The 26,727-nt window shown below is 46.9% G+C and overlaps 1 protein-coding gene across 4 annotated transcripts in view; it reads right to left on the minus strand.

Moving 5' to 3' along the window:
* The window catches only part of OTUD7A (OTU deubiquitinase 7A), a 390,159-nt gene extending 363,734 nt beyond the window's left edge, over positions 1–26,425 (minus strand). For 3 of the 4 annotated variants that reach the window (XM_049905451.1, XM_049905454.1, XM_049905453.1), the window contains exon 1: positions 26,263–26,425. The gene's annotated coding sequence lies outside the window, so the exon portion shown is untranslated. Of the gene's footprint in view, positions 1–1,331; positions 2,662–26,262 lie in introns of those variants that run through there. The other variant, XM_049905452.1, reaches the window with a different exon arrangement.
* Positions 26,426–26,727: the final 302 nt, after the last annotated feature.

Here is a 26,727-nt window from a genome sequence, read left to right on the forward strand (position 1 = left end):
TTAACCTCATTTTACACATGAGAAAACTGAGGCTGAGAGAGGTAAACTTTACAAGATCAGAAAACACTGCAAAATAAAATGGTGAAGGTCAGCACTGGAACTAAGCAGATGATAGCTTAGTTTTTTCCTCTGCTACTGAGTCAAATATCTTCATTAAAATTGTCTCACCCTATTGCTCTCCTACGGACCCCCAGGCTATACTACAGAAACACAGCGATGGTACATAGTCACTGAATAGTTGAGAAGGGTTTACTGAGTACGTCCTGCATGTGGCACTGTGCCAGGAGTTCCCAGAGGTCGTTCACTCAGTCATCACTCTCACTCAGTGATATCATCACCTGTTTAAGGAGAAGGAAACTGAGTGTGAGTAAGTACTGTTCATAACATCTATCGTATCACACTCCAGCAAGCCACAGGAAAGCGATGGCCAGAAATGTGGGCTGTTACTAGAAAGGTGGAATAATCAAGGCAGTGTGGTACTGGCATTAACACAGACAAAATGATCAATGGAACAGAACAACAGAGCCCAGGAATAGACCCTAACTTATATAATCACTTGGTTTTTGACAAAGGCGCCACTATAATACAGCAGAGATAAGATGACTTTTCAACAAATGGTGCTGGAAAAACTGGCTATTCATTAAAAAAAAAAAAAAAGAACCTCAACTCCTGCCTCACACCGCACACAAAAATTCATTCAAGATGAATCGCACATCTCACTGTAAAAGCTGAACCATACAACTTCTAGAAGAAACACAGGAGCATATTTTCATGGCTTGGGGTAGGCACCAGTTTCTTTGGATAGAGAAAATTATAACCATAAATGAAAAAATACAACTTCTTTTTTTCAAATTGTGCTTATCAATAGATGCTATTTAAGAAAATGAATAGATAAACTCACAGAATGGTAGAAAATAATATCTGATGAGGAACTAATTTCTATATTTTAAAAAATTCTACAACTCAATGATAAAAAGACAAATACCCTAGGAAAGAACGAGTAAAAGAGCTGAACAGGCACTTCACAAAGGAAGATTATATAAATGAATCAATAAAAGGGTTCAACATCATTAGTTATCAGGGAAATGCAAATTAAAACCACAATGTGGTGTCATTACACACCTACTGGAATGCCTAAAGGAACTAATTCTGACAACAACACATGTTGGCAAGGAAGTAGAGCAACTAGACCCTCATATCTTGTAGGTGGGAGGGTGAAATGAGCTGACAGCCTTTTGTAATGCTACCCTACAAACCAGAAATCCCATTCATAGGTATTAAGGCAAGTCACAGAAAGAATCTGTCCATAAAAATGATCACAGCAGCCTTACTCATAAGAGCCCAAACTAGGAAAAGCCCAGGTGTCCAGCAGCAGGACAGCAGCCAAACGAAGCGTGGCACAGGAGACAGTGGAGTACAGACAGCAATGAAAAGGAACAAGCTACTGAAGCACAACAACATGGATGAGTCACGGAAACATTAGGCTGAACAAAGACGAAGTTCTAGAACAGGCAAAACTAATCTACAGTGGAAAAACCAGAACAGAGGTTGTATGGGGGGTGAGGACTGGGTCAGGGTAGCAGGGAACTTTCTGGTGTGATATTAATAGGTTAATGTTAACGTTCTGTATCTTGATAAGGATTTGGATAGCACAGGTGTCTGAGTTTGTCAAGGCTCATCTAAAAGCATACTTAAAATGTGTGCCTTTCATTTTACCTCAAAAACAAACAAGAGAAAGCTGAGCCGTTAGGCTCAGAATCTGAGAATACTAGGCTAATGTTGGGGGTGGAACAGCCCCCCACACACCAGAACCTGAACTGGAGGTGCTTCAAGAATCTCCACCCACTGGAGACCTGTGATGGGCGATGGGCCCAGGACAAACCTATGGAAGCTCAGGGCACAGTAACCTGACACAGAACCCAAATGTCTGTGTGTCACGTGTCACAGTGACAAGCCTCAATCTAGAAAAATCTGTCAGGGTACAGAAGCAGTAAGTAAGCCCTGGAGCTCCAGACCTACCCACATCCTTGCTAATCTACCAAAAAAGAAATAAACTATTGCCATCGCATCAATTCCAACTCATAGTGACCCTATAGGACAGAGTAGAACTACCCCACAGAGTTTCCAAGGAGCAGCTGGTGGGTTCGAACTGCTGACCTTATGGTTAGCAACAGAGCACTTTAACCACTGTGCTACCAGGGCTCCTCATACTGTACAGTAGGAGGCAATTCTATGCTCCTCTCCCAGGGGAAGAATAAAGGTGGCTTTATTTTCTAGTATGAGTTTCCCAGCAGACAGCTAAAACTCACAGCTGGAAACTTAGGCAGAGAAGGCTCAGGTGCTGAAAACTGAGGCCTTTCTCCACAAAATGCCCAGTCTGGGGATTTGGCCTGCATACTGGTCCCTGAGGTTTGACCTAGACATAGCTGATACAAATGTGTGTATAACTCCTAGTTATTAGAAACCAAAGAGATTTCTTTATGCTTAAACATAAAAAGTTTTAAAAAAATAAAGTATTTACAAAAGAAATATTTCCATTAAAAAATTGTTATTCAGGTTTGAGGGCTGCAGAAACATATACAAAAGGGTAATAACACTGTGAAAAAAATTTTTTTAATTCTGATTACAACATCAAATTATAGGAAAATGTCCATTCTAAGCACTGAATGGCCAGATTCTAGCAAACATATTTAGACATTTTAATCAATAAAACATACTCAATTCAATATAAACATGTTCTGCTGCTAATTTTTTAACACATTTAGACCACGGCAGATTTAAATATCCTGAGAATTCCAGATATACTAGTAATTGCCAAATTTTTCACTTCTGTATTTTGAGTGAATAAAATAGTCCAAATCCAAATAATACTTTAACCTGTTTTCCAAGTGGATTTAGTGATAAATGGTAGAAATCTGAGAATTTATTAAAAACTTGGGATAGGTGAGTTCAGTTTTCACAGGACATGAAGGAAAAGGCCCTGGAAATGCTGCTCTGCTGGTGGGCGTGGGGTCTCCCCACGACGTACCCACTCAGAGCCCCAAGATCTCTGGGATCTTACACATCAAACAGAAAGGCCATGGAGGGGCCCAGCCTCATTTTAGTTCCTGGTAAATTTCGTATAATGCTTTTTCTGACTTTATATTAAAGTGTATTTGACCATTAAAATATCAATCATCTTTAGCTTTGTTTTTGGCAGTTGTAATTCTAATGGCTTCACGTATGCTAAAACCAGCCAAAGACATAAACAAGAATTAGGAGTGTTTCCTTCCTCCGGGTTGAAACAAATTCTAACAGATACAAGAATACTATTGATAACAAAGCAGTCAGAGTTCACAATGCAGTTTTGTCAGCTGCCTGGAATGGAACAGGGCGAAATGGAATGGAAGGGAAGGAACGGAATGCGTGCTGTAGGAGTGCGCGTGCTGTAAAGGCGGGGGCAGGACAGGTGCTAAAGAAGGTCTCACACCACTGTTCTGTAGCTGATATCTGATAGCAAAGAGGGTAGACGAGTAAGTTCCATTATACGTATTTTTTAGGCTAATCACCTAATCCAAGCCCTATAGATAATGTCAGGCCCATGCTTAAAATGGTGGACAATATAAGTAAAGCATGCAATAAACAAATTCTGCCTCTATTTACATATCTGACCTAGGAAATACGTAAAAATTATTATGTATTCTGCAGTGCAGGCACACTAATTTAGGCAGCATTCTACAAGGATAATTGCAGATAGGACTGAGGTGCGGATCTTGGGATGAGTAAGAACCTTCCCGGCTAATTAGACACTGGCAAGACACATGAAGTGAGAGCACTACAAATAGGATGTGTGAGGAGCACTGCCAGTACAGGGTGCAGACGCCCCAGGGAGGCCATGCCTCTACGGCGCAGCACTGCGCCCAGACACCAATAAAAGACAGCAAATTAGATAAACATGAAAATACTTAAGTATGAGAAATTGAATATTATACATTTTATTTAAAATATTAAACAAGGTTTGTTATAATGTTCACCTGTTATGAAAACACGACCATCTTATTCCAAATAAAACCACTGCTATGGAATTTTGACATCCTCCGTAAGGTTTTCTGTTTTGATCTGCAGTGAAAATGAGTGACAATCAAAGGAGAAAAAAGTGGGAAAAAGCTAGGGTTACCCAGTGAAAGGCAGGACCAAACCAAACCAAACCAAACCAAACCTACTGCCCTCAAGTTGATTCCAACTCATAGCGACCCTAGAGGACAGAGTAGAACTGCCCCATAGGGCTTCCAAGGCTGTAAATCTTTACAGAAGCAGACTGCCACGTCTTTCTCCTACAGAGAGGATGGTAGGTTCAAACTCCTGACCTTTCTGTTAGCAGCCGGGCGTTTTAACCACTGCACGACCAGGGCGCCTTGAAATATAAGACATCCATTCAGTTAAATCTGAATTACAGATAAACAATAATTTTGTAGTGTAACTGTGTACCACATAATATTTGGGATGTCCTTATACTAAAAAAATATTCATTATTTATCTTCACTTCAAAATTAGCTAGAGTCCTGTACTTTTATTTGCTACATGTGGAACTCTAAAAGAAGCACAGGTTTGTTTTACTTTCCTGAAATCTTCTCTGCTGGTCACTGTGTGGAACGAAACAAGCAACATGGAACATGTTTAGACAAAAAAGCCCAAACTTTTAAAACAAGGCAAAATGTCATTGACTTTTCAATAGCAAGTCAGAGGCAGCTGTTCGGATCATCACCATAAGAAAGGCAATTGCTCTCTCTCATTGAAATTTATTATATTCTACTTTTTGTTCCCCAAACTGCCCTATTTTTTGGGCCTGGATTTAAATATTACATATATGAGTTTAGGTAACCAACTCTGTATTTAAAGCATTCCGCCCACCAAAACACCCTTATAAAATACGTAGTAAGGATCGGCATGAATCCAATCCCCAAAATGTGGAGACTGATCCAGTCCCCACGTTTTCACTTCTCCAACTGCCTCACCAGCTGCCCTTACTTCACTGTCTCTCAGCCACCAGGAGCTACGTCAGAGCTCACAAGTTTGGGAAGTCCACATGACACCCCAACCTTCTGAACTGCTGGCCACAAATTAGGGGCTGGTTTCTCACTACCCCTTCAGGACGCCAGCCACAAGCTTGGGAGTCCACACAACACCTTAACAGCTAACATCACAGTTAATGGCAAAAGACTGAATGCTTTCCCCTAAAATCAGGAACAAGGACGTTCACTGTCATCATCACTACTATTCAACATAGTACCAGAAATTCTAGCTAGTGCAATAAGGCGAGAAAAAAGGACCTGCAAGGTAAATGGATTGAAAGAAAACTGTCCCTATTTACAGATAACATGATAGTCTACATAGAAAACACCAAAGAATACAGAGTCTTAGAACTCAGTGAGTTCAGCAAGGTCACAGGATATATCAACATACAAAATTCAGTTGTGTTTATATACACTAGCAATTAACACATGGAAACCAAAATTAAAACACAATCCCATCTACAATTACTCAAAATAAAATGAAATACTTATATATTGTATATTAAAAAACAATGATGAAAGAAATCAAATGGAGAGACATACTGTGTCCATGGACTGGAAGACACAACTAGTAATGATGTTAATTCTCTCCAAATTCCTATCAAAATCCCAGTAACATGATTTTGAAGCTGTACACAAGCTGATTCTAAAGTCTTTAAGAAAGGCAAAGGAACTAAAAAAAAAATAATAATAATTTCAAAAAGAAGAATGAAGTTTCCAATGAGAGGAATCACTGTACCTGGTTTTAAGGCTTATTTTTTTTTTTTATATGACTAACATAATTAAGACAGTGTGGCACTGGCAGAGAGCTAGACACATAGATCAGTGGAACAGAATTTAAAAGAAAAGAAAAAGACCCACACAAGTATAGCCAACTGATTTTTGATAAAGGTGAAAAAGTAATCCAATGGAAGAAGGACAGTCTTGTCAACAAACGGTGCTGGAGCAATGAGACATCCACAGGCAAAAAAAGAATCTTGACCTAAACCTCACACTTTACACAAACGTTAACTCAAAACGTAACTATAAATTTAAATATAAAACATAAACCTATAAAATTTTTAGAAGAAATCATATGAGAATATCTTCAGTACATAGGTCTAGGTAAAGAATTCTTACACATGACGCCAAAGGCACAATACACCACAATTAAGAAAAAATAAAACTTTTGCTCTATTGTAAACCCTGTTAAGCAGATGAAAACACAAGCTACAGGCTAGGAGAAAATATTTACAAACCACACACCAACAAGGGACTCATGAGTAGAACATATAAAGAACTCCGATACACTCAACATTAAAAGATAAACAATTTAATTTTAAAAAATAGGCAAAACGCATGAACAGAGATTTCACCAGGGAAGACATCTAAATGGCAAATAAACACATGAAAAGATGCTCAACACAATAAGGCCGTGATGAACTACGACTGCACACCTATTAGAACCAGGAAAAAGTGCCAATGTCAAATGCTGGGAAGGCTACAGAGAACCTGGATCTCTCATCCACTGCTGGTGTACAGCTACTCAGGAAAACAATTTCTTACTAAACTAAACATACGCTTACCATATAACCTGGTGATCACAATCCTGAACGTTTATTCTGGAGAAATAAAACGTCCATACAAAAACTTCTACATTAATGTTCATAGCAGATCTATTTATAATAGCCGAAAATTAGATTATATTCCTTGTAATAACCAGATTAAAACCATTCTGAGCCCTCACCTTGTTCTTCACAGCATGTCTACTCTTTATTTTACTTGGTCCAAGACCCCTCAAAGTGCTTACCTGACTCACCAGGCTCAGTATTGAGTAAATGGAAGAAGAAACATGAAAGCCAACAAATGTCCTGCTCCTCAGAGCAGCCAACGCCTCACAGCTTTGTCTCTGTGTGGGGTGACACCAGCGCAGTCCCTGGGTTCCAGGGTAGGGAAAAGGATACCTCCTGCCCAGCATTGTGCTTAGAAGGTGCTCCAAGCCAGGCTCTTGCAGCAGTCATCCTGCAGGATGCCCGTGGAGCCAGGGCATTCCTGGGACACAGGGCACCCAGCACCATGGAAGTCCCAGTGATCTGGTTGGGGCTCCTCCACCCATCCCTAATCCACTGGATCTGTTCTGACGTGTTTGGATATCAAAGGATAAGGTCTGGATCATGGTCATATCTTCATCTGGCGAAGATCTCTCCAGCTGTTGTATATAGAAGGGATGATAAGGGGGTCCAGGGGTAGGCCCTGTAGCTAGATTACAGGTAGGTTTCCCAGAGAGAAAAGATGGAGGCTTAGACTAGGGGAGTGGTGGTGGAGTTGGGGAGGGAGGCACAGGTCTTCGATCTGCTTTCAGTGGGATTTCAATAGACTGAATATGGGATGTAGAGAATGGGGCCAAGGTTTCTGGTGAGTCCCTGGGGGATGGCTGTACTCTGTGCCCAGGCCTTTTCCTCTGGTGTCATTAGAGCTGGACACGTAGACAGGTAACGTGAAGGACTATACGAAATATAGTCATATTATATATTATGATGTCTCTACACAACACTGTGAAGCATCACATTTCCAGCTAACATTATGAATATTTCCCACATTATGTCCTTCATAATTCTATAAATGACCCATCTCACTACATCGGCACTGCACCATGACACACCTAACCCCCCTACTGCTGAGCAGAGTGCATTACTAGAAATCCTGCTGCTGTGTGTGTCTGAACATGCTTATAGGTGAGCGCAGGCTGCAACTATGCAATCCATCAAGAAAACTACTTAACTGTATTTTTTTCTCTTCATCTCATTTTCTTATTCATTTAAAAGGTCTCAGTTTATGATGAAAAGAATATTACAAAGTGTACCTCTGATTTACTCTTGCTTCTTATGGGTCCAAAGTTAACCAAATGGTCAGTGCCCTTTAAGTGGAGGAAGCACACTTTTTTTTTTTTTTTGGGGGGTCGTCGTTTTATTTTAAATAATTATAGATTCACAGGTATAGGATGGCTCTCTTGGGCATTATGCTGGGTGAAAAAAAATCCAATCGCAAAAAGGTTTCATACTGTATTATTTCTTATATATAAACCAAAAAAAAAAAGTCACTATCGAGTCAATTCTGACTCATAGCGACCCAACAGGACAGGGTAGAACTGCCCCACAGGGTTTCTAGGGAGCAGCTGGTGGATTCAAACTGCCAACCTTTTGGTTAGCAGCCTCATGCTTAACCACTGAACCAACTGGGCTCCTTCTTATATATAATATCCTTAAAATTGCAAAGTTATATAGAGATGGAGAACAGATTAATTGTTGTTAGAGTGAGGCCTGGGAGGCGAAAAGAGGAAGGAGATGTGTTGACTATAAAGGGGAGCACAAGAGACCTTTGGTACGATGGAGCAGGCGTGTGTCTTGATTGTGGTGGGGAAGCCATTACGTAAGTTTACACACGATAAAGCTGCACAGAGTTACTCTTTCTTTTTCCCTCTCACATACACACATACACTCACATGTAGAACTGGTGGGATCTGAATAAGTCTGTGGGTTGTGGCAATGTCCATCTCCTAGCTGTGATACTGTACTCCAGGGATGTAAGATGCCACCACTGGGCACAGCCAGGGGATGTGCACAGGAAGCCAAGTCTGAGGCAAGGGCAGTGTCAGGAGGAAGAACTCCTCACAGCCAGGAGACACCCACAGAAAACAGGCTTTGATACTCCAGTCTAAACTTTGACAGCTCTATACTCTCCAGGCATCACAGATACACAAAAAATGGAACTAGAAACTAGCTCATATGTATCAGAGTGGGTCAGGCCAGCTTTGAGGTGTGTCTACTGCAGGAGTCTTGATTGCAAATAACAGCATCTATCTCCATGAAAGAACTGTTTGGGACTGAGATGGGATGTAAGTGCTCAGATCAAGGCTGAGATTCTTAAAACAACAGTAAATGTCTTAATCATTTTCCAGTGAGGTACTGTGAAGGGTCACTTACACAGATGCAAAATATAAATGACATAGCTACCTAGTTGTTTTATTTCTTTAAAAAAAAAAAAGACAACTTAGTCGTTCTTAGCTTAACTTAGCCCTGAACTAAACTACGTGCGTGAAAAAAAAAAATCTTTTATAATGAAGATTACCTAATATGGCTGGTATTCCCCATTAAATTCTTCAAGATACAAGCAGTGGTTTCTGAAATAATTTTATAGAATATTATGAAATCAAAGATCACTCTCCAAATAGGGTTGTTGTTAGCTGCTGTCAGGCCAGCCCAGTTCATGGCAACCCCACACGTTACAGAGTAGAAGTGCTCCACAGGGTTTTCTTGGCTACCATCTTTACGGGAACAGTTCACAAGGCCTTTCTTTCACGGCACTGCTGGGTGGGTTCAAACCACCAACCTTTGGCTTAGCAGCTGATTGCAAAACACTTGCGCTCCCTAGGCTCCTCCTTCAAATAATAGTAGTCTGTTTTCTATTAGAATTATCTAAGTTAATAGTAAACCCTCTGTTTTCGTAACTTTTTTTTTCCTGTAACAGACATTGGCAGATGCTGAAAATGTGCTTTTAAGATGAACTCTCAGGTTTTTAGAAAATACCACACACAATACCGAATATTAAAATCTACAGTACTGTCAACCATTTTCTCCTTAAGGGGTTAGATTTCCACATCACATTACTAAAACCAAAAAAAAAAAAAACCCATTGCCGTCAAGTCAATTCTGACTCATAGCGACCCTAGGACCTCCTAAAATAACATTTACAGTCAGTACTAACCATCACATCAATGGAACATTTAGAAAAAAATTTTTTTTTTTAAAAAAATAACATTTACAGTCAGTACTAACCATCACATCAATGGAACATCTAGAGCCTAAAATAAAAGGCTTGCTTCGGGTTCACTTGGACATGACTGCCTCACAGACAGGCAGATGGAGAGGCAGCGTACCACAGCTGCTGCTCAGAAGCACGGGCGTGCCTATATAGTGAGGGCGTGAAGTTTGTAAAAGGCCTCCGATACCTAAGGCAGCTTGTTACTTAGGTAAACCTACCAATGATCCTGCAAAATAAGATATCACCTCAACTGTGCCTGTTTGGGAAACAGGAGGGGTGGTGGTGTGGTCAGTCTCCTGAGATTTGTTGCTCGAAGACACAGGCCAGCCTCCAGCCACCTTTTCTCAATCATTCGCGACCGTGGTCAAGGCACTTCCCTTGAACATCAGAAGAAGATCATGTTGCTCCCTCTACCTCAGAAGGTGAGAAAGATGCTGTTGCTTGGAGCCTAGGTTAAGTCATGAAGTGCTGCAGAAGTGTGAGTCATCAGTGCTGGCCCTCCTTCCCATCACAGGGCCATTCGGAAACACACCGCCATGCAGGACGCGGCCTCTGCAGCTGCCGGCCAGCCGACGGTGACCATTTGGCTGCTTCACTCTGCCTTTCCTACCACCTGGAGCCGGTTCACTAAGGGCAACACATGCTGTCGGTAGATGACATCAACTGAGCAGTCAGATGCCTGAATAGAAACTCCTCATTTCAACACAAAAACTGCCTCTGTAATGACCAATGCTATTGTTCCAGATTTCTGAGAACAACTGGCCATCCAGTTGGTTCCAACTCATAGCGACCACAGAGGACAGAGTAGAACTGCCCCAGAGAGTTTCCAAGGACTGGCTGGTGGATTTGAACAGCTGACCTTTTGGTTAGCAGCCAAGCTCTTAACCACTACACCAAATATACTCTATTGCCATATGAGTTCATCTACTCTACCTGAAAAGCCTCACTCTGGCTTCTACCTGCTGGCAGGGGTGTAACCTTGGAAAACTGGAATATCGCCCATGGTGAACACACACACAGCTATGACACAGTGATTCCGCTCCTACATATACCCCAACGGAAATGAACTCAAATGTTCAGAAGAGATACGTTCTGGAATGATCAAAGCTACATGGTTTATGGTGGCCCAACACGGAAACTACCCAATTGTCCATCCACGGTGACTATTTTTATACCACATTTTCCACAGCACTGAGGATTAGTTAGGTGTAACTAACCACACACACCAACATGCACAAATCCCGTAAACCAAAGGTTAGGGGGAAGCAGCCAGAGAGGACAGCATACCCACTGTGTGGTTCCGCTTATATAAAGGACAAGGCAGGCAAAACAGATCCATGGTGTCAGAACAGAGGACAGTGGTTACCAGGAAACTGTCATGTCCATTCACGGAGACCGCATGTGTGTCAGAGAACTGTGCTCCATAGGGCTTCCAGTGGCTGAGTTTTCCAAAGGAGATGGCCAGGCCTTCCTTCTGAGGCACCTCTGGGTGGACTTGAACCTCCAAGGGGATGTGAAAGGGGTATGAGGGGGCTCTTGGGATGCTGGCCCTGTTGTGTGCCAATCAGGATATAGATTCAAGGGTATGTTCAGTTCGTGGACAGTCATCAAGCTGTGCACTTACAAGGTGCACCTTTAGGTATGAGGTCACACTTCCAAGACACCCTTGTAGCTAAGGGAGAGGGTGGGGGTCAGGGTAACTCAGGCCCTGCTCCCAGGACTGTCTCCCCTCATCATGTAAGCAGGAGGACAGGTTCTCTCAGCAATAGTATGAGTGAGTCCTTGCAGGTGGAGCCAGCCCTCTGAGGGCTGCTTTCAGCAAAGACCTTCCTATGTACCATGTGGGTGGGGGGAGGGGATAAGTAGGGAGGAAGAGGAGACAGAGGGGACACCAGCAGGCCAATAATTAAGGTATTCAGTTTAACCATATTGCAAATGTACTCTGAATCCTGACTAGATTCGTGACTCTCTCCAAATTTACTGTGACTCACCTGTGATCTCATCAAAACTGTGACAAAACCCTGACCTACTTAGTGCTGGGCAAGTGCCTGTAAGTGACATTGCTGCTTCCCTATTTAAAGCATGTCTCTCATGGCTGAAGGAACAGTGGAACAGACAGTCCCAAACTCATCACTGGGCCCAGCATTCCAAAAGCTGGGCTCACATTTGCTACCTGGTCCCCAAAATCCCAAATGCGACTTTAAAAAGAAACATCATCAATATGCTCTGCGCACGATGGAAGGAGTCCCTGGGTGGCACGGATGGTTGGGCGCTTCGTTGCTAGCTGAAAGGATGGAGGTTCTAGTCCACCAAGAGGGGACTCGGAAGAAAGCCCTGCCAATCTGCTTCCAAAAAATTTAACCATTGAAAACCCAGTTCTACTCTGACACACTTGGGTTGCCACGAGTCAGAATCAACTCAACAGCAACTGGTTAGGTTGGAGTTTGGGCACGACAGAGGGCTGACACCAAAAAAAAACCCCAAACTCACTGCTGTGGAGTCAATTCCAACTCATGGCAACCCTGCAGGACAGAACTGAACTACCACATGGGGTTTCACAGAGCAGCTGGTGGATTTGAACTGCCAACCTTTTGGTTAGCAGCCAAACTGTTAACCATTGTATCACCAGGGCTGAAGATATGGGGGAGAAGTTACTGAGCACGTGCACCCCAAAGTGCCATTTCCGTTGTCAGCATTCCAGCCTCAGCACAGTGCTGATGGAGACCGTGCTGCCCAGTCAATGCAGCCACAACGGGAAGGCGAGCCTCACGCCACGCCCTGCTCTGTCCCCAAGGCCATGGGAGGAACCAGAAGGTGGCCCCCACCACAGTGCGTCTCCGCCAGGACCACTGGATGATGGCCCAGGGAAGACGTCCTCACAAAGCCTCAGACAGATGTGAAGAAATTTCACATTAACCTTCTTGGCCCATTTCTCTCAGAAGCTTTTGTCATGTGTGTGACAAGAATTTTTAAGACATTTTTCTCAAAAATAAAAACTACCACCAAGCCGTAATTAATCTGGTCTTTTTAAATCATGCTCTGCTACTGATTTTTTCCACCCATGTTATTTTTCTAGCTCTTCCTTTTAAAAACGTACAACTACACAATGAAAGTCTGTACTATTTTCATTGGGAACAATGACAGCTGCCTCCCAGGCTCGGGTACAAAAGCAGAGCAATGCCCACATTCTCTGCAAACATCTGTAACACACAGAGTAGCCCCTGCTTGGCACAGCCCTGGCCAATTTCTGTGACAATGAACAAAACCCCGGCCGTGTCACAATTATTTTGGGACTTTTTTTTTTTTTGGTTCCATGACTCAAATATAACAGGTCAAGAGCTTGCGGGGCTAGCCCGTGTCAGCTAGGGGATGACGCTGACCATTCCTCTATCCTGTGCGGGGCAGGTCCTGAACCCGGCAACTAAGCCAGTTTCTTTCCATGGCACTGAGACACCTCCAGAGTCCCATACTTGCCTGGCAGCTGGGGTGACACTGCCGCGGCCTCAGGTGAGCAGGGTGTCACTGGAGCTTTCAGATGAGAGTTTACGAATCCTCTCTGTAAGATCCAGCCACCCAAAGTTCCAGGAACATAGTCACTGACAGAAAATCTAAAAATCATGGGGAAATGGTGACCCTTAACCAGCCCCTCTGGAAACATCCTCCACAACATCCCAAACCTGGAGTTCTCATTCCTTTAGACCACGAGCCAGGACAGTGAGTCCAGGGAGGCCACCTGTCCTTCCTCCCGCCGAGGGCCTCTCCTTCCCTGATGCCAGCAGGGCTCCCTGTTTTCGCCTTCTGCCTCTGGCTGCCCAGGTACCCACATGAGAGTACAACACAGAGCAGAATAAAAAAGTCATGGCACCTTCCCAGGTGCTGCAGGCTGGCTCTCCAGGCCAGTGTCCTGGCATGTGGGGAGACGCCTGCTGGAGCTTGGCTCCAGCGACCTGCAATGACAGTGCCCACCTCTCTTTGCTGAGCTTTCACCAACAGCCCAGGGTTTCCAGAACTCCCGATCTCACAGAGCAGTAAAACGTCCCCCAGAATGTTGAGGATCATTATGTAGAGCCGGCTTGGCTAGGTAGCAAGCATTAAGTACCTAACCATGCACTCCAAGCACTGCATAAAGCGGGAGGCATGAAGGGGCCTCAGCCAGGCCCGGCAGGCACTTGTGAGCTCCTCTGTAGGACACCCCAGAGAGCTGGGGGTGAGCCTGGACCCCATGGGAGTGAGTGGGGAGAACAAATGCAAGGCCATGGTAGGTGCCTGGGCAGCCAGGGTGGGCAACTCCCAGGCCAGAGCCAGGCTGAGACAGACCTGCTCCACTCAGGCCCAAGAGCAGCGTGGGGTCGACTGGGCAGACATGGCGGCTGGCCTTGATGAAGGGCTGGTGGGGAAGGGCTCAGGACGGGCAGACAGACAGCACAGGAAGGGCGGAGCTGCATCCATCGCAGCGAGAGAGCCTCATGTCTCACCCAGTCCAGCACACGCGGGGAGAACGCTGACTTGTGGGAAGGGTCTGGCAGACTGCAGAAACGACCTGCAGCAGGCCTGACTACGGACGACCTGAGTCCAGCACTGGTTCCTGAGTCCCCAGCAAATATTTGCAGGCCATTCCCCTGTGCAGGCCTCCCAAGGTGATGTGTCACCTAGCACCTCCGTGACAATTCCAGGTCTCCAAATGACATATGCTGACTCTCCTTACATTTCCTCCAGGATTTGTTACTGCTTCTGACAACTAAGTGGAATACCAATGGCGATGCTACTAAGTCTCTTACATTTGTATAACTATATATACTTTACAAAGTGTGGCCTTTGAAGGAGGGAAGCTGGGCGGGAAGGGTCCCTGACTCCTCGTGCACATCCAGTTACCCTGCCTCTCTGCTACTGCAGCCCCTGCTCCGCTGACTTGGTGCCTTCACCTGCCCTCCCCATGTCAGCTGCCGAAGACTGTGCCTCACCCAGCTAGGCCGACACCTGCACAGCTCAGCACAACCCAGCACTCGGTGCTACACAGGCCTGTGGAACGGAGAAGCCAGAAGTGCACTCCAGGTGTGCTTTTCCATGCCTTTCTACACCTGTCCACGGAAGGCCACAAGGGACCGGTGGTGAGAGGCCATGGCCTGCCTTGGGCAACATGAAGACCTTATGAGGGGTGTAGCCTGGGCCCTGTCCCTCCTGCAGGCTAGGCAGCTCTGGGAACCTGGACAAGTCCTCTAGCCGCAGGAGGAGTATAGATGGCCAGCATGTCTTCCTGCTCTGAAGTGGCCCTGCTCCCCGCCCTCCTGCATCAGGATGAATGTGGCATGAAGAGCGCACGCTTTGGAGTCAGGCAATTAGGGTTGATTCCAGACACCTCCACAGCGACCTTACACACCAAATCCTTCCCTCTGGGGCCCTGGGCACCTCCTGCACCATGGAGGAGGGTTAGTACTTGGTTGGTGCCTTTTCTTAGTGGCATCCACCTTCCTTTCCCTCCACAGTCCCACGCCCAGCACCAGAGGGCACCCCAGGTACACATAGAGTGGGCACGAGAATTAGGCCCATGGAGTCTCCATCCTGAAAGGGGCTCTTCTTTCGAGATGCAGCATTGAACCATGAGCCCTGGTCTTACTGTACTGAGGACAGTGGTTCACCTCCTTCCTAAGCAACTTCTGCAGGAGAGAACATTGGAAGGGGAAAAGAAAAACAACTACAGAGATGGTTAATTACAGAATACTCTTCCCAGCAGTACCGCATCCAGATAGCACTGTTTACCACTCGAAGCCACGAGACACAGAATGTCTATGACTGTGTCAGGTGTTGCTGTGTTACAGGGAATATGATAAAGTTTTACTTTTCCCACATTGAGGAAAAGGGAAGCTGGCGATGAGCAATCTAGCCCAGGGCAGAGAGGTGAGGTCCAGGCCGAGGCAGCCCTGTAGCGACACTTGAGGGCAGGGAGACGAAACCTCTGAGAGGGTAAGGGAGGTCACAAGAAGGCAGGGATAGTCATGAGCCCAGAGTGAACAGAGGAGTCAGGCACTGAGGAAGGGCTGAGGTCCCTCCCCTCTCATTGGGCAGCCAGGGATGTGGAAAATGCTCAATTCATCCAGCCCCCGCCCCCCCCCGCCCACCATGCAAACCAGACAGGGAAAGTGGGGCCGAGGGCAGGGGCCGGCAGCTCCGTGAGCACATGTGCTCACCAAATGCCCAACTGCAGGGAGACAGGGCCAAACCTCAAAAGGCACAGCAGGGAGACAGCAGCCACAGCAGGGGCATGGAGGGCAGGAGGCCTGTTCAAGGAAAACATTCTTAAAGCAGGTATTCACTATCGCAGGTATGTTAGTACTACAGAGACACGGCCTCCACAAATGATGACAAGCTCGGGAACACAGGAGAAAACAGGGCCAGCGCACGGTGAGGACGAGGGCTGGGATGACTGCCTTAGCTCACACCCCAAGAGCCCACCACATACCCACCAAATGTAGTCACCTAGACACTGGGCTAGCCAGGGGCAATTTCAGTTCTTCTCAAATAAAAATTAATTTGCTTCCATCTTCCACAGATGGGAAGTTACTGGGAAGATCCAATAAGGTAACGTGTGTGGAAGAATTCTACAAACTATAAAGCATAATACAATTATAAATACAAGATGATATATTTTATACATGTGAATAAACCTGATAACTAATTTGGTTCCTTTCTGTGTCACTGCAGAGTTCACCATTGTTTACATGTCTGTACTTGTATGCCAGTTAAGTTAAATGATATAAAATCACCACTTTAGCCAAATAGTGAACATTTCATAGTCTTTCATTTTCTGCTTTATGGAGACCAACTTTCACTCTTCCTCAATTATATGAATATTTTATAGAAAAGGAAGAGGGACTCCTAACCCATCCACTCTGTTACGCCTTGAACCACTTCCTTCCTTTTTAAAGTTGCAAGGATTTCCTCCAGGTCAGTAGTGCTTTTTGGAAAAGCGTTGGTGGATGTGGGCTGTGGCCAAGAGGGATCACATCAGAACCTCTCGGGGAATGCCCAGTATTAGGATTCGTAACGTGCCCACATTGGTTCAGTGTGTGGCTGAGGATCACTGGCCTGGCTCCTTCAGAGAGGCAGGAGACTCCCAGTCTCTGGGCACCCCCATGCATACCCAGTGGGGGACTCACCTGGCAAGGGGATATTTCCTTCTGGGAGAACCTGAAGATTAGGGTTTGCCATTGTATTTATTTTGTTGCTGCTGTTGTTGAGAATATACACAGCAAAACATACACCAATTCGACAGTTTCTACGTGTACAATTCGGGGACACTGATTACATTCTTCCAGTTGTGCAACCACTCTCACCTTCCTTTTCTTAGAGCTGTTCTCCCCCATGAAACACACACTCCCTGCTCCCTAAGGATCTAAGCTTTCAAGTTGCTGTTGTTAACTTAATCCCATATAGTTCTTAAAAGAGCATAATGCTCAAGGCAGACATTTTTTACTATTTAAGCTAAACTGTTTTTTGGTTTTAAAAAGACTTCAGGGGATATTTTTGGTTTAATGGTTAAAGGTTATCCTAGGGCAAGAGTTTCAGGGGTTCATCCAGCCTCCACGGCCCCAGAAAGTCTGGAGCCCATGAAAATTTGGAATTCTGTTTTGCATTTCCCCCCTTTTGATCAGGATTCTTCCATAGAATCTTTGATCAGAATGTTCAGTAATGGTAGTCGGGCACCATCCAGTTCTTCTGGTCCCATGGCAAAGGAGGCAATTGTTCAGATTTTCTTCTTCCCTCACCAATTGTTTGAAATATGACCCATTACTGTGACTGTTCATTTTCTCTTTTCTAACATTAATATTTTCAAGGTAGTACACCTAATCTGGAATCCCTGCCTGGTACAGACAGTTAACGTGCTTGGCTGCTAACCAAAAAGGTTGGAGGTTCGAGTCTACGCACAGGTGCCTCGGAGCAGTTCTACTCTGACACGTGTGGGGTCACCATGAGTCAGCGCCGACTGGACAACTAGCTCTTTTAACAACTAATTGGTCTTATTTTTAAATACATGCAGTGAAATAATTCCTCTTACCAACAAGATGTATCTAATAACTTACAAGAGAACACATAACATGTGTGATGTATGTGATGGAAAACACGAAAAGGTAACCCGTCCCAGAACATGGTCCATACAAGCAAGATCCATTACGGCCAGTCAGCAAACAGTTTTTTTTTTCTATTTGCAACTCAAACTGACAACATTTTGCAAAATACTGAACTGGTTATTTACGTAAATAACATTCTCAACTACGATGCTTTTGAACTCACGGAAGCTACACAATTCCAGAAAGAAGAATTAAATTTCTAATTTTAATTCCTGCAGGACTATTAACTGCATTTAACAAGCGCCTACTGAGAGCCTGTTCTGAACAAGGTGCCTCAGAGATGTAATCAAGATAAATGCCCGGCTTCTCCCCAAGAACCTTAACACTGAGAGGAAGATGGTGTCCACACGCTCACTTCTAATGATCAGTCCTTGGTAAAACACTCCCTGTTCTCCTCATCCCCAGAGATGGGTAAAAACGTTTTTAAGTTTCTCTGCCTCCTTTCTTCACAGCAGTGAGTAGGTTTTTTCCCCCTGATTAGTCAGCATTTTGGGAGAACTAGGAAATTATGTTTTCAGCAAATCAGGGAGTTGATGGAATAGCAGAAGCCAGGCAGCTACATTTCCTATTTTCCTGGTTAAATTAAGGCCTAGAGAATGTGCCCACAGTGGAACCAAGGCCAAAGCGAGGTCTCCCTGGGCCAGAGCTTTCCCTCTGGTTCCCCCTTCCCTTGCAGGCAGGATTCTGCAAGCACCACCGTGCCCCAGAGGCAGAGCCGCATCCAAACACACAAACACTCCTGGCATCCATATTCCTGGGCTGGCCCTTCAAGTCTCACTTCAAACAGGCTGATTAAATGCAACCACGCACTGATCGCTTTCAAACAAACTCTACATGCTAAGCAGTGTGCTCACATGAAAAAGAGATGTGGATTTCCCACAGACTGAGGCTGTGATGCCTGGAATGAGTCACCGGTGCCATGGACTACCTCCTCCACTTGGCTCCGAAGCCCCAGGCACCTTGTGACAGTGCAGTCCGAAGCACACTGCCTGCCACTGTCTTCACAGAAGAGGTCAGCTTCGGTAGAAGGAGCCTTAGGAAACCCTGTCAAGTCAGTTCATGGTGCCCATCTGCCTGGCTGACGGCACCCGCTACGTCTGATCACACAGTGTCCAGCCTGCTGCCCACTGGGCCTGAGAGGTCACCAGACTTAAATAATAACCAAGAACCGTGTACACTAACTGCAACCCATCCTTCCAATTCCAGGCCACATGTTCCCAAGAGACCCAGTTCCGCCTTTCAATTTGCCTTTGCCATAACTGCACATCCAGGGTGCCAAGTTCAACAAATAGCTCCGGTGCTTTTCCACAATTTAATAAGCGAAGGAACCACTTCCTTCCGTGTGGGCCCCAGGTAGTCCCAGGGGTGGCAGATAATTCTCTGTGCCCTTTTCCACACTCTGCCAAGGACGAGGAATGTCGCACAGTCTCAAGGCCCAGAGGGCGGCCCTGGGGACTGCAGCAGGCCTGATAAGGCAGCGCCAGCCTTCTCCCCAGGAGCTTGCTCAGGGCGGAGTGGTACCATAGTCACCATCCTGGCCTGAGCGGATCATTAGGAAAGCTGGAGACCATTCAGCCAGCAGCAGTTTACGACACACAGAAGCATGGGCCGCACCACTGTCCGCCAGCTCCCTTCTCACAGGCGTCTGCTCACGGGGCACCTCTGTCCTGGTGCACTTGCCTGTCACTCTTGGAACACCCTTCTCTTTCCTCCTCCCACTACCCAGTTTTTCCTGTAAAGGACTGATCTCTCACCTACTCCAAGGGTAAGAAATACATCCTAGAATGATCTGATCTTGAGACCTTGGGGGCCAATCCTATTTTCAGAGACTTTGCAATCTGCTCTGATTTAAAGGAAATAAATTCATTTTTCAAACCTCATTTAGCATTTTTTTTTAACATAGCAGGCTAACAATTCTAGATCAACTACTAGAACAGGTGAGGCATAGAAGAGCCTCCATCCTAGTTACCATGCCTCCTTCTACCTCTAGCAAAAAAGTCAAAGCAAGTTCCTTGAGTTACAAGTACAACCTGTAAATACATCAACTGACAAAGGAGAAACCAGACAGTGAGTGTTAGGGGAGACAGTATGTCCTTTGACAGGAATGGCATGTTGCTCTTCAGGATCAGGAACTCACAGCAGGCATTTGCCCCTCTGCTCGTGGACAGGAGGGCAGGTACTCTCGGGCAGGTACGCCCCCTCTGTTCCTGGACAGCAGGGCAGGTACTCCTCCCTCTGCTCAAGGACAGCAGGGGAGGTACTCCTCTCTGCTCCTGGACAGCAGGGCAGGTACTCTCCCCTTTGCTCCTGGACAGCAGGGCAGGTACTCTCTCCTCTGCTCCTGGACAGCTGGGCAGGTACTCTCTCCTCTGCTCCTGGACAGCAGGGCAGGTACTCCCCCTCTGCTCCTGGACAGCAGGGCAGGTACTCTCCCCTCTGCTCCTGGACAGGAGGGCAGGTACGCCCCCTCTGCTCCTGGACAGCTGGGCAGGTACTCCCCCTCTGCTCCTGGACAGCAGGGAAGGTACTCTCCCCTCTGCTCCTGGACAGCTGGGCAGGTACTCTCCCCTCTGCTCCTGGACAGCAGGACAGGTACTCCCCCTCTGCTCCTGGACAGCAGGGCAAGTGCTCCCCCCTCTGCTCTGCTCCTAGACAGCAGGCCAGGTACTCTCCCCTTTGCTCCTGGACAGCAGGGCAGGTACTCTCTCCTCTGCTCCTGGTCAGCAGGGCAGGCACTCTCCCCTCTGCTTGTGGACAGCAGGGGAAGTGCTCCCTCCTCTGCTCTGCTCCTAGACAGCAGGCCAGGTACTCCCCCTCTGCTCCTGACAGCAGGACAGGCACTCTCCCCTCTGCTTGTGGACAGCAGGGCAAGTACTCCCCTCTGCTCCTGGACAGCAGGGCAGGTACTCCCTGCTCTGGGCTCAGATCTAGTCACTGTGCCCAAGTCAGCTGGCTGCTTGTCCAGCTTATTTGTACTGTTTAGTGATAATTCTTTCAAGAGAAGACAAGGTATTACTTAAAAGTCATGAAAAAAAAATTCTAGTTCATACATTGAACAAAGAAAAAGTTACCTATGTATATTCAGGATGCGCAAAGCCTTTTTTAGGCGTGGAAAATTACACATGCTAACGTGGTCCCCACACTTCAGTAACACACATTTCTTCAAGTCTCCTCCGTCAACCTCACTAGAGGGGCTGCAGGGAAGGGCACGGTACCCCTGGTTTCTGGGACAGCCAGAATTCAAGGCACTGAATTGGATTCTCGGGTGGGGAAACAGCACGGTGCACTGCACTTCCTGCCATCTCTTCCCCAATTGGGACTCTCAGGCCAACCCAGAGCTGACTTGAAGAATGGAGAAAGCCCAGTGTCACAGACAGTGCACAAGCCTGAAGCAGAGAGACAATCTGGGCAAGTTTTTCCAGAATGGGTGTGTCAGCCTCCAGGGGCAGCAGAAGGGGGATCCTCAGAGGCAGCAGTCCTCGGCCTGGCAGAGACAGTGCTAGGATGGCTGCTGCCACTTCACAGGAGCCTCCTCTACAGCTAGCGCTGAAATCCTTGTCTCCATAACTGGGAAAGTTAATCTAATCTCCCAGAGGGTTAGGTGTGTGGTCTGCTTACACCAACCCCTCGCATCACGTGAAACTCTGCAGTAATCTCATAAAACAATAGAGAGAACCACTGAGCAGAAATGGAAATGTGTTTCAAAGGTCTAATTTTATATTTCATTTCATAAGAGTCAATACTGCATCTTACTCATGTATATTCATCAGACATCACATTTTCATTATATTCGTACAGAAAACTATGTAAAAATGAACTAAACTCAAATATAAAAAATTTCCTTGGAAGAAGAAACTCAAAATATGTCCACAGCCTTAAGTTCACTTAAGACTCATCTGCTTAAACCAAGAGAGAAGTATTTAAAACTTGCACAGCACTAATACTTGACGTCTCAGAAGCTGAGATGTTATGTGGCAGAAATCTGCAAGAGCAAGGAGCTTGGTTTTGTGGAATCATGTATCTTTACCAGATCAGGCCTTGGGGACACCTCAGAACAACTTTCTCCTTTTCCCACAAGGAGCTTGGAACAGGACCTGGCCCAGTCTCACCCAGAGTGGCTGCTGCGGCGGATGCAGGAAGGAAATATGGGGTTCACTCCCCTCCCAATCCCAGCCCTTGACCCTTCGTTTCCTAGACCAGAGAGCTGCACACAAACCAGCCAGCTAAACACAGCCTCCACAACAGGGGCGTATAAAAAGGTCTCACCCCGCCATGTCTCAGCTCCGTCATTTTAAAAACTTATTTCTAACCCAATTCTCCCCTTTGTTACTATGACGATCAGGAACTCCATCTCCAAAGTGTGGAGAAGGCAGTTCCTCCCCGTGCTCTCTGTCCCATCTCTGTTAAGGCCATCTCATCCTCTACCTGAGTCACAAATTGCTGCTTGGGGACGCAGCAGACTACCAGTCACAAATAAAATTATTCTTCAAGGTTTCAAGCATGAAATATTTTAAAATAAAATATATTATAAAAAGGAACCATTTAAATGTCCATGGATTTCAGGACTCCCTTTGAGCAGGATATTCAGTGACAATGGCTTATGAGAGGATCTGGTGCCGCCTGGTTTTATGCCTAGAAACACTTTCCCCCAAAGCCCTCCAAAGTGGTCTAGATGAAGAGCCTGGTTTGGCAGAAAGTTGAAAAACACATTATTCCCATTTGCCCTTTTGAAATCAATAATGCAGCTTTGCATACATTTCCAAATGGAATAAAAAGCATAAAGAAATGGTATCCTTTGGGACAATTATCTAGTAATGCATGGATTTAAGGTCCTTCCCCCTTTATACTGTGATCTTTCCCTGTTTGCACATGGGAAGAGGGAAGACACTCTTTGGTCTTTATGAATGTCTCCATATACTGTAGCAATCATCCAAGCAATGGGGAAACATCCATTCCCAGCTGACCGAGATGACCCACTGAGCAGAAGCTGGTCTCTCTGGGTTCAGCTCCTGCAAGGAAACACCACCCAGAGAACACGCTGTTAAATGAGCTGGCATATACTTAGAGTCAGATTAAGGGCATTTAAGTGAAGACACAGTTGCCTCTGTTCTCCTGTTTTCATTTTCTAGGGGAAATGATTAAACATTGGCTTTTCTGTCAGAGAAACACTGAAGCCAATAAACCTGGCAAGACAGGCAAGTAGTACCCTTGAGAATATCTTCGACATACAACCCAAAGATTTAAGTCAAGAAGGGTCAACTCAGGAGCCCTGGTAGTGAAGTGGTTGAAGCACTCAGCTGCTAGACAAAAGGTGGGTGGTTCAAACCTACCTGCTACTCCATGAAAGAATGATGTGACAGTCTGCTCCTATAAAGATTTACAGCCTTGGAAACCCTATGGGGAAGTTCTACTCTGCCCTACAGGGTCACTATGAGTCAGAATCAACTTGAGAGCTGTGGGTTTTTAGGGTCAAACTCAAGAGCAAACATTGGTGGGGAGGGGGTGGAATTTCAATGGGCTGCCCTGACAGAGTCACCCCCAGCACAAATCCATGAGGGCTACTCCCTCCTCCCCAAGCCGACACTCTCACTCCCACAGAGTATGCACTGAATTTTCAGATTTGAAATGTGCTAAGAACCAACTGCCACTCTCCGAAGACAGGGCACCACTGAAGCAATCTCCCTCCCCCGTCTAGGGAGAGCCACATCTGGAAGCTACAATCTCTGACCATTCAAGTATGTGCCCTTTTGCCTTCGGAGTTCCCATCCCCGGGGCTACAGGCACACAGGGGCATGGTACACACACACACACACACACACCAACCTGGCAATTCTCTCCCAAGGTAGCTCTGGCCCAGGCCTGCCTAGCTGCGTTTAACCCGCCCCCTGCTGGCCCGGCATGAGCTGACTCAGCCTTTATGCTCCAGGCCTAAGACATGAATAAATGACCTTAAAATGCAAAGGGAACAAAAAGAAAAGCCAAGGCAATTTTGGTTTCTTAGAAACGGAAGACATGATGCTCCAAACATAAAAGAGAACGAAAAGGCTTTAAAGTGGCTGTTTTTACAATGTTTTAGAAATTAGTGACTGACATCTAAAGATTTAGTGGAAACACCTGCATTCGTATTTTCACCAGTACATTGTGGTGAATATTTTCACAGGGCTACAGGTAAAAAAACAAAATAAAATAAAATAAAGGATCTGTGGCTACAGTGGTTTCACAGTCTCAATTTCCAAGGAAAGCACAATTCAGATCCTTAAAAACTGACCTTCATACAATTGAGGGTGTTTCAATTAGGGAAGAATTAAAGCCACAACTCAAGAGCTCAAGTTCAAGAGCACTACATGCAGCCAGGGAAAAGGCACTGAAACGTGGCACGTGTGGAGCCCGTTCTGCTGTGAAGCTCCCACCTCACCCAGGCTTGGACAGACGTAAAGAAACGTGGCACCATCAAGAGATGAGAGGCCACTGCTTCCTTCAGAGGGGGACCCCCACACACACGGTGAGAGCAGACAGCTCAGCTCCTAGATAAGTCTCCTGTTGGCCTCCACCAGGGCTGAGAGCCTCAGAATTAACTTCTGTTGGAGATTATCTGCCACCCAGGATTTGGGCTGAGGCAAGACACACACTTGTCAAGACTCCCCAAAGTGATAGTTCCCATCCATTGTCACCCAGAACATTAAGGGACTAAAACCACTTCTTTCCCCAGTTCCTACACACCAATCCAGGGTTGAAAAGATTCACACTCTTAATCACACTCAAACTTCTGTGTAGCATATGCCATTAAATTCCTTACAGACCTGGTACGATCACGCTTATAACTTAAGGCATGCTATTTTAACCAATTAGGAGATGTCATTAATAATTAAATATAAAAATGTCAATACTTTTGTCTCTTATTGAATATCCTTTCGCTATGGGAGGTTTAAGTAGACAGACTGTCTTGGGAGCATGCTTATTTTGTTCCCATAATGATTGATATCAAAGGCACACTCTCACACACCATAATGAAGGCTTGTTGCTCACAGTTGGTGGGAAATTCTCCCCAGAACCTGGAATGCTGTGCAGGTCTCCAGCCTCTGGACTCTCTTGACTCTTGGAAACTAGTGGGACACAGAGTGACTATGGTAAGGAAAAGAAAGGGGGAAGCTAGCAAAGCTGCCACTTCTCCAGACACACCCTGGAGAAAGGGGGAGGGTTTTTCTTCCTGAAGCAAGCAAGGCCTGTAAAGATTGAGGCCACACTGACCACCTTCTCCTGGACACATCATCCACCATATAAAATTTATCATCTCAATACATCCTTCGTCGTGCCGCCTGTCTATGTTTACAAAAGATGAGGCAAGGCAGTGAGCATGCAGGAGTCATGCGTGACTTTCCCCTCGATGCTGTGGAAGAAGAGATTCCCAGATCTGTGGGGATCTAACAAGTTTCCCTTCAGCCACTCTTAAATATACTCGTTCCTAAGACAACAAGTAAAAATAAACATCACTTTCAGTTGTCGAAGTCTGTTGAGTTTAGGGCGCAGGGGCAAATCCGCTTCATTTCAGAGACTCTCAAAGGCTGAAATAGCTGCACCGGGAGGAGGGTACACTTGAATGGTTGTGTCCAATGAAGGAAAGTTTTTGTTAATGATGACATCACTGACATCTCCCAAATTTAAAGGAGCACTTAAAGCAAAGCAGATGCAATTTTTTCCCCTCCAGTGAGAAGATACTAGGGAAGGTCTCCGGGTTCACAGCCAAATTGCATTAGCGGCTCGCACTGTCCGGTCAGACCCAGAGGAGCGAGCCAGCAAGCGAGCAGCGGCGCGGGGGGCCACGGGGGCCCACGCAGCACTGCCGGGTGCCGGGCGAGCGGCCTCGCGCGCTGCTCCGGGGCGGGGGCGTGCGCAGGGTCTGCCGGCGCCGCGGGACTGCCGGATGGACCCAGGGGCCGGACCCCCACACCTGTCATCACGTTCCAGTGCGGGTAGCCTAGGGGCGCGGGGGAGACTGCCGCCCCGAACCAGGGAGCGCCGCGCCCTGCCTGGGAGACGCGCGCAGCGCGGGCCGGAGCCGGTGGCCGAGGCGCCCGCGGGGTCCGGAGCGGAGCCCGCAATGCAGACGCGCCAGCGAGCCTCGAGCGGAGCCCGCGCCCCTGCCCGAGGCAGCCCGGCCCCGACGCCCACCTGCCTAACCGGAGCCCGGGCGGGAGCCGGCGCCGCGCGCTGACAGCGCACCTGCCTCGTCCGCGCCCCGTCCCCCAACCGCCCGCCGGGCAGCACCGCGGCCAGCGCCGTCTCACCTGCCGCGCCGCGCCGCTGTGCTAGGCCAGCCCGCCGCCGCGGTTGCAGCTACCCGACTTCCATTTTCTCGGGTTTTAAAGGAAAATCGGATCAGCTGTTTTGCTGGCGTTTGGGCTCCTCGGCCCCCTCCCCAGCTGCCGCTCGCGTCCCCAGGGCCTCGCCTCCCCCGCCTCCTCTCGCGCCGCGCTCCGCCCTCGGCGCCCGGCGCTCCGCCCGCGCTGTGCCCGCCTCCCGCTCCCCCCGCGGACGCCGGCGCGCACCGCCTCCGCCGCCTGTCGTCACCCGCGCCGCCGCGCCCCGCCTCGGACGTGCGCGCGCCCTGCGCCCACCACACCGCGCCGCGCTTGACGCCCGCGCCCCGACCCCTGCCCGCCCAGGAGCGCGGGTCCTCGCGGCAGCCGCTCGCGCACCTGCAGCTCTGCGCCCGGTGTGTCCCTGCGTCCGCGCTGCTGCCGCCGGCGCCG

The sequence above is a fragment of the Elephas maximus genome, chromosome 13 (assembly GCF_024166365.1).
Source record: "Elephas maximus indicus isolate mEleMax1 chromosome 13, mEleMax1 primary haplotype, whole genome shotgun sequence".
Lineage (NCBI taxonomy): Eukaryota > Metazoa > Chordata > Mammalia > Proboscidea > Elephantidae > Elephas > Elephas maximus.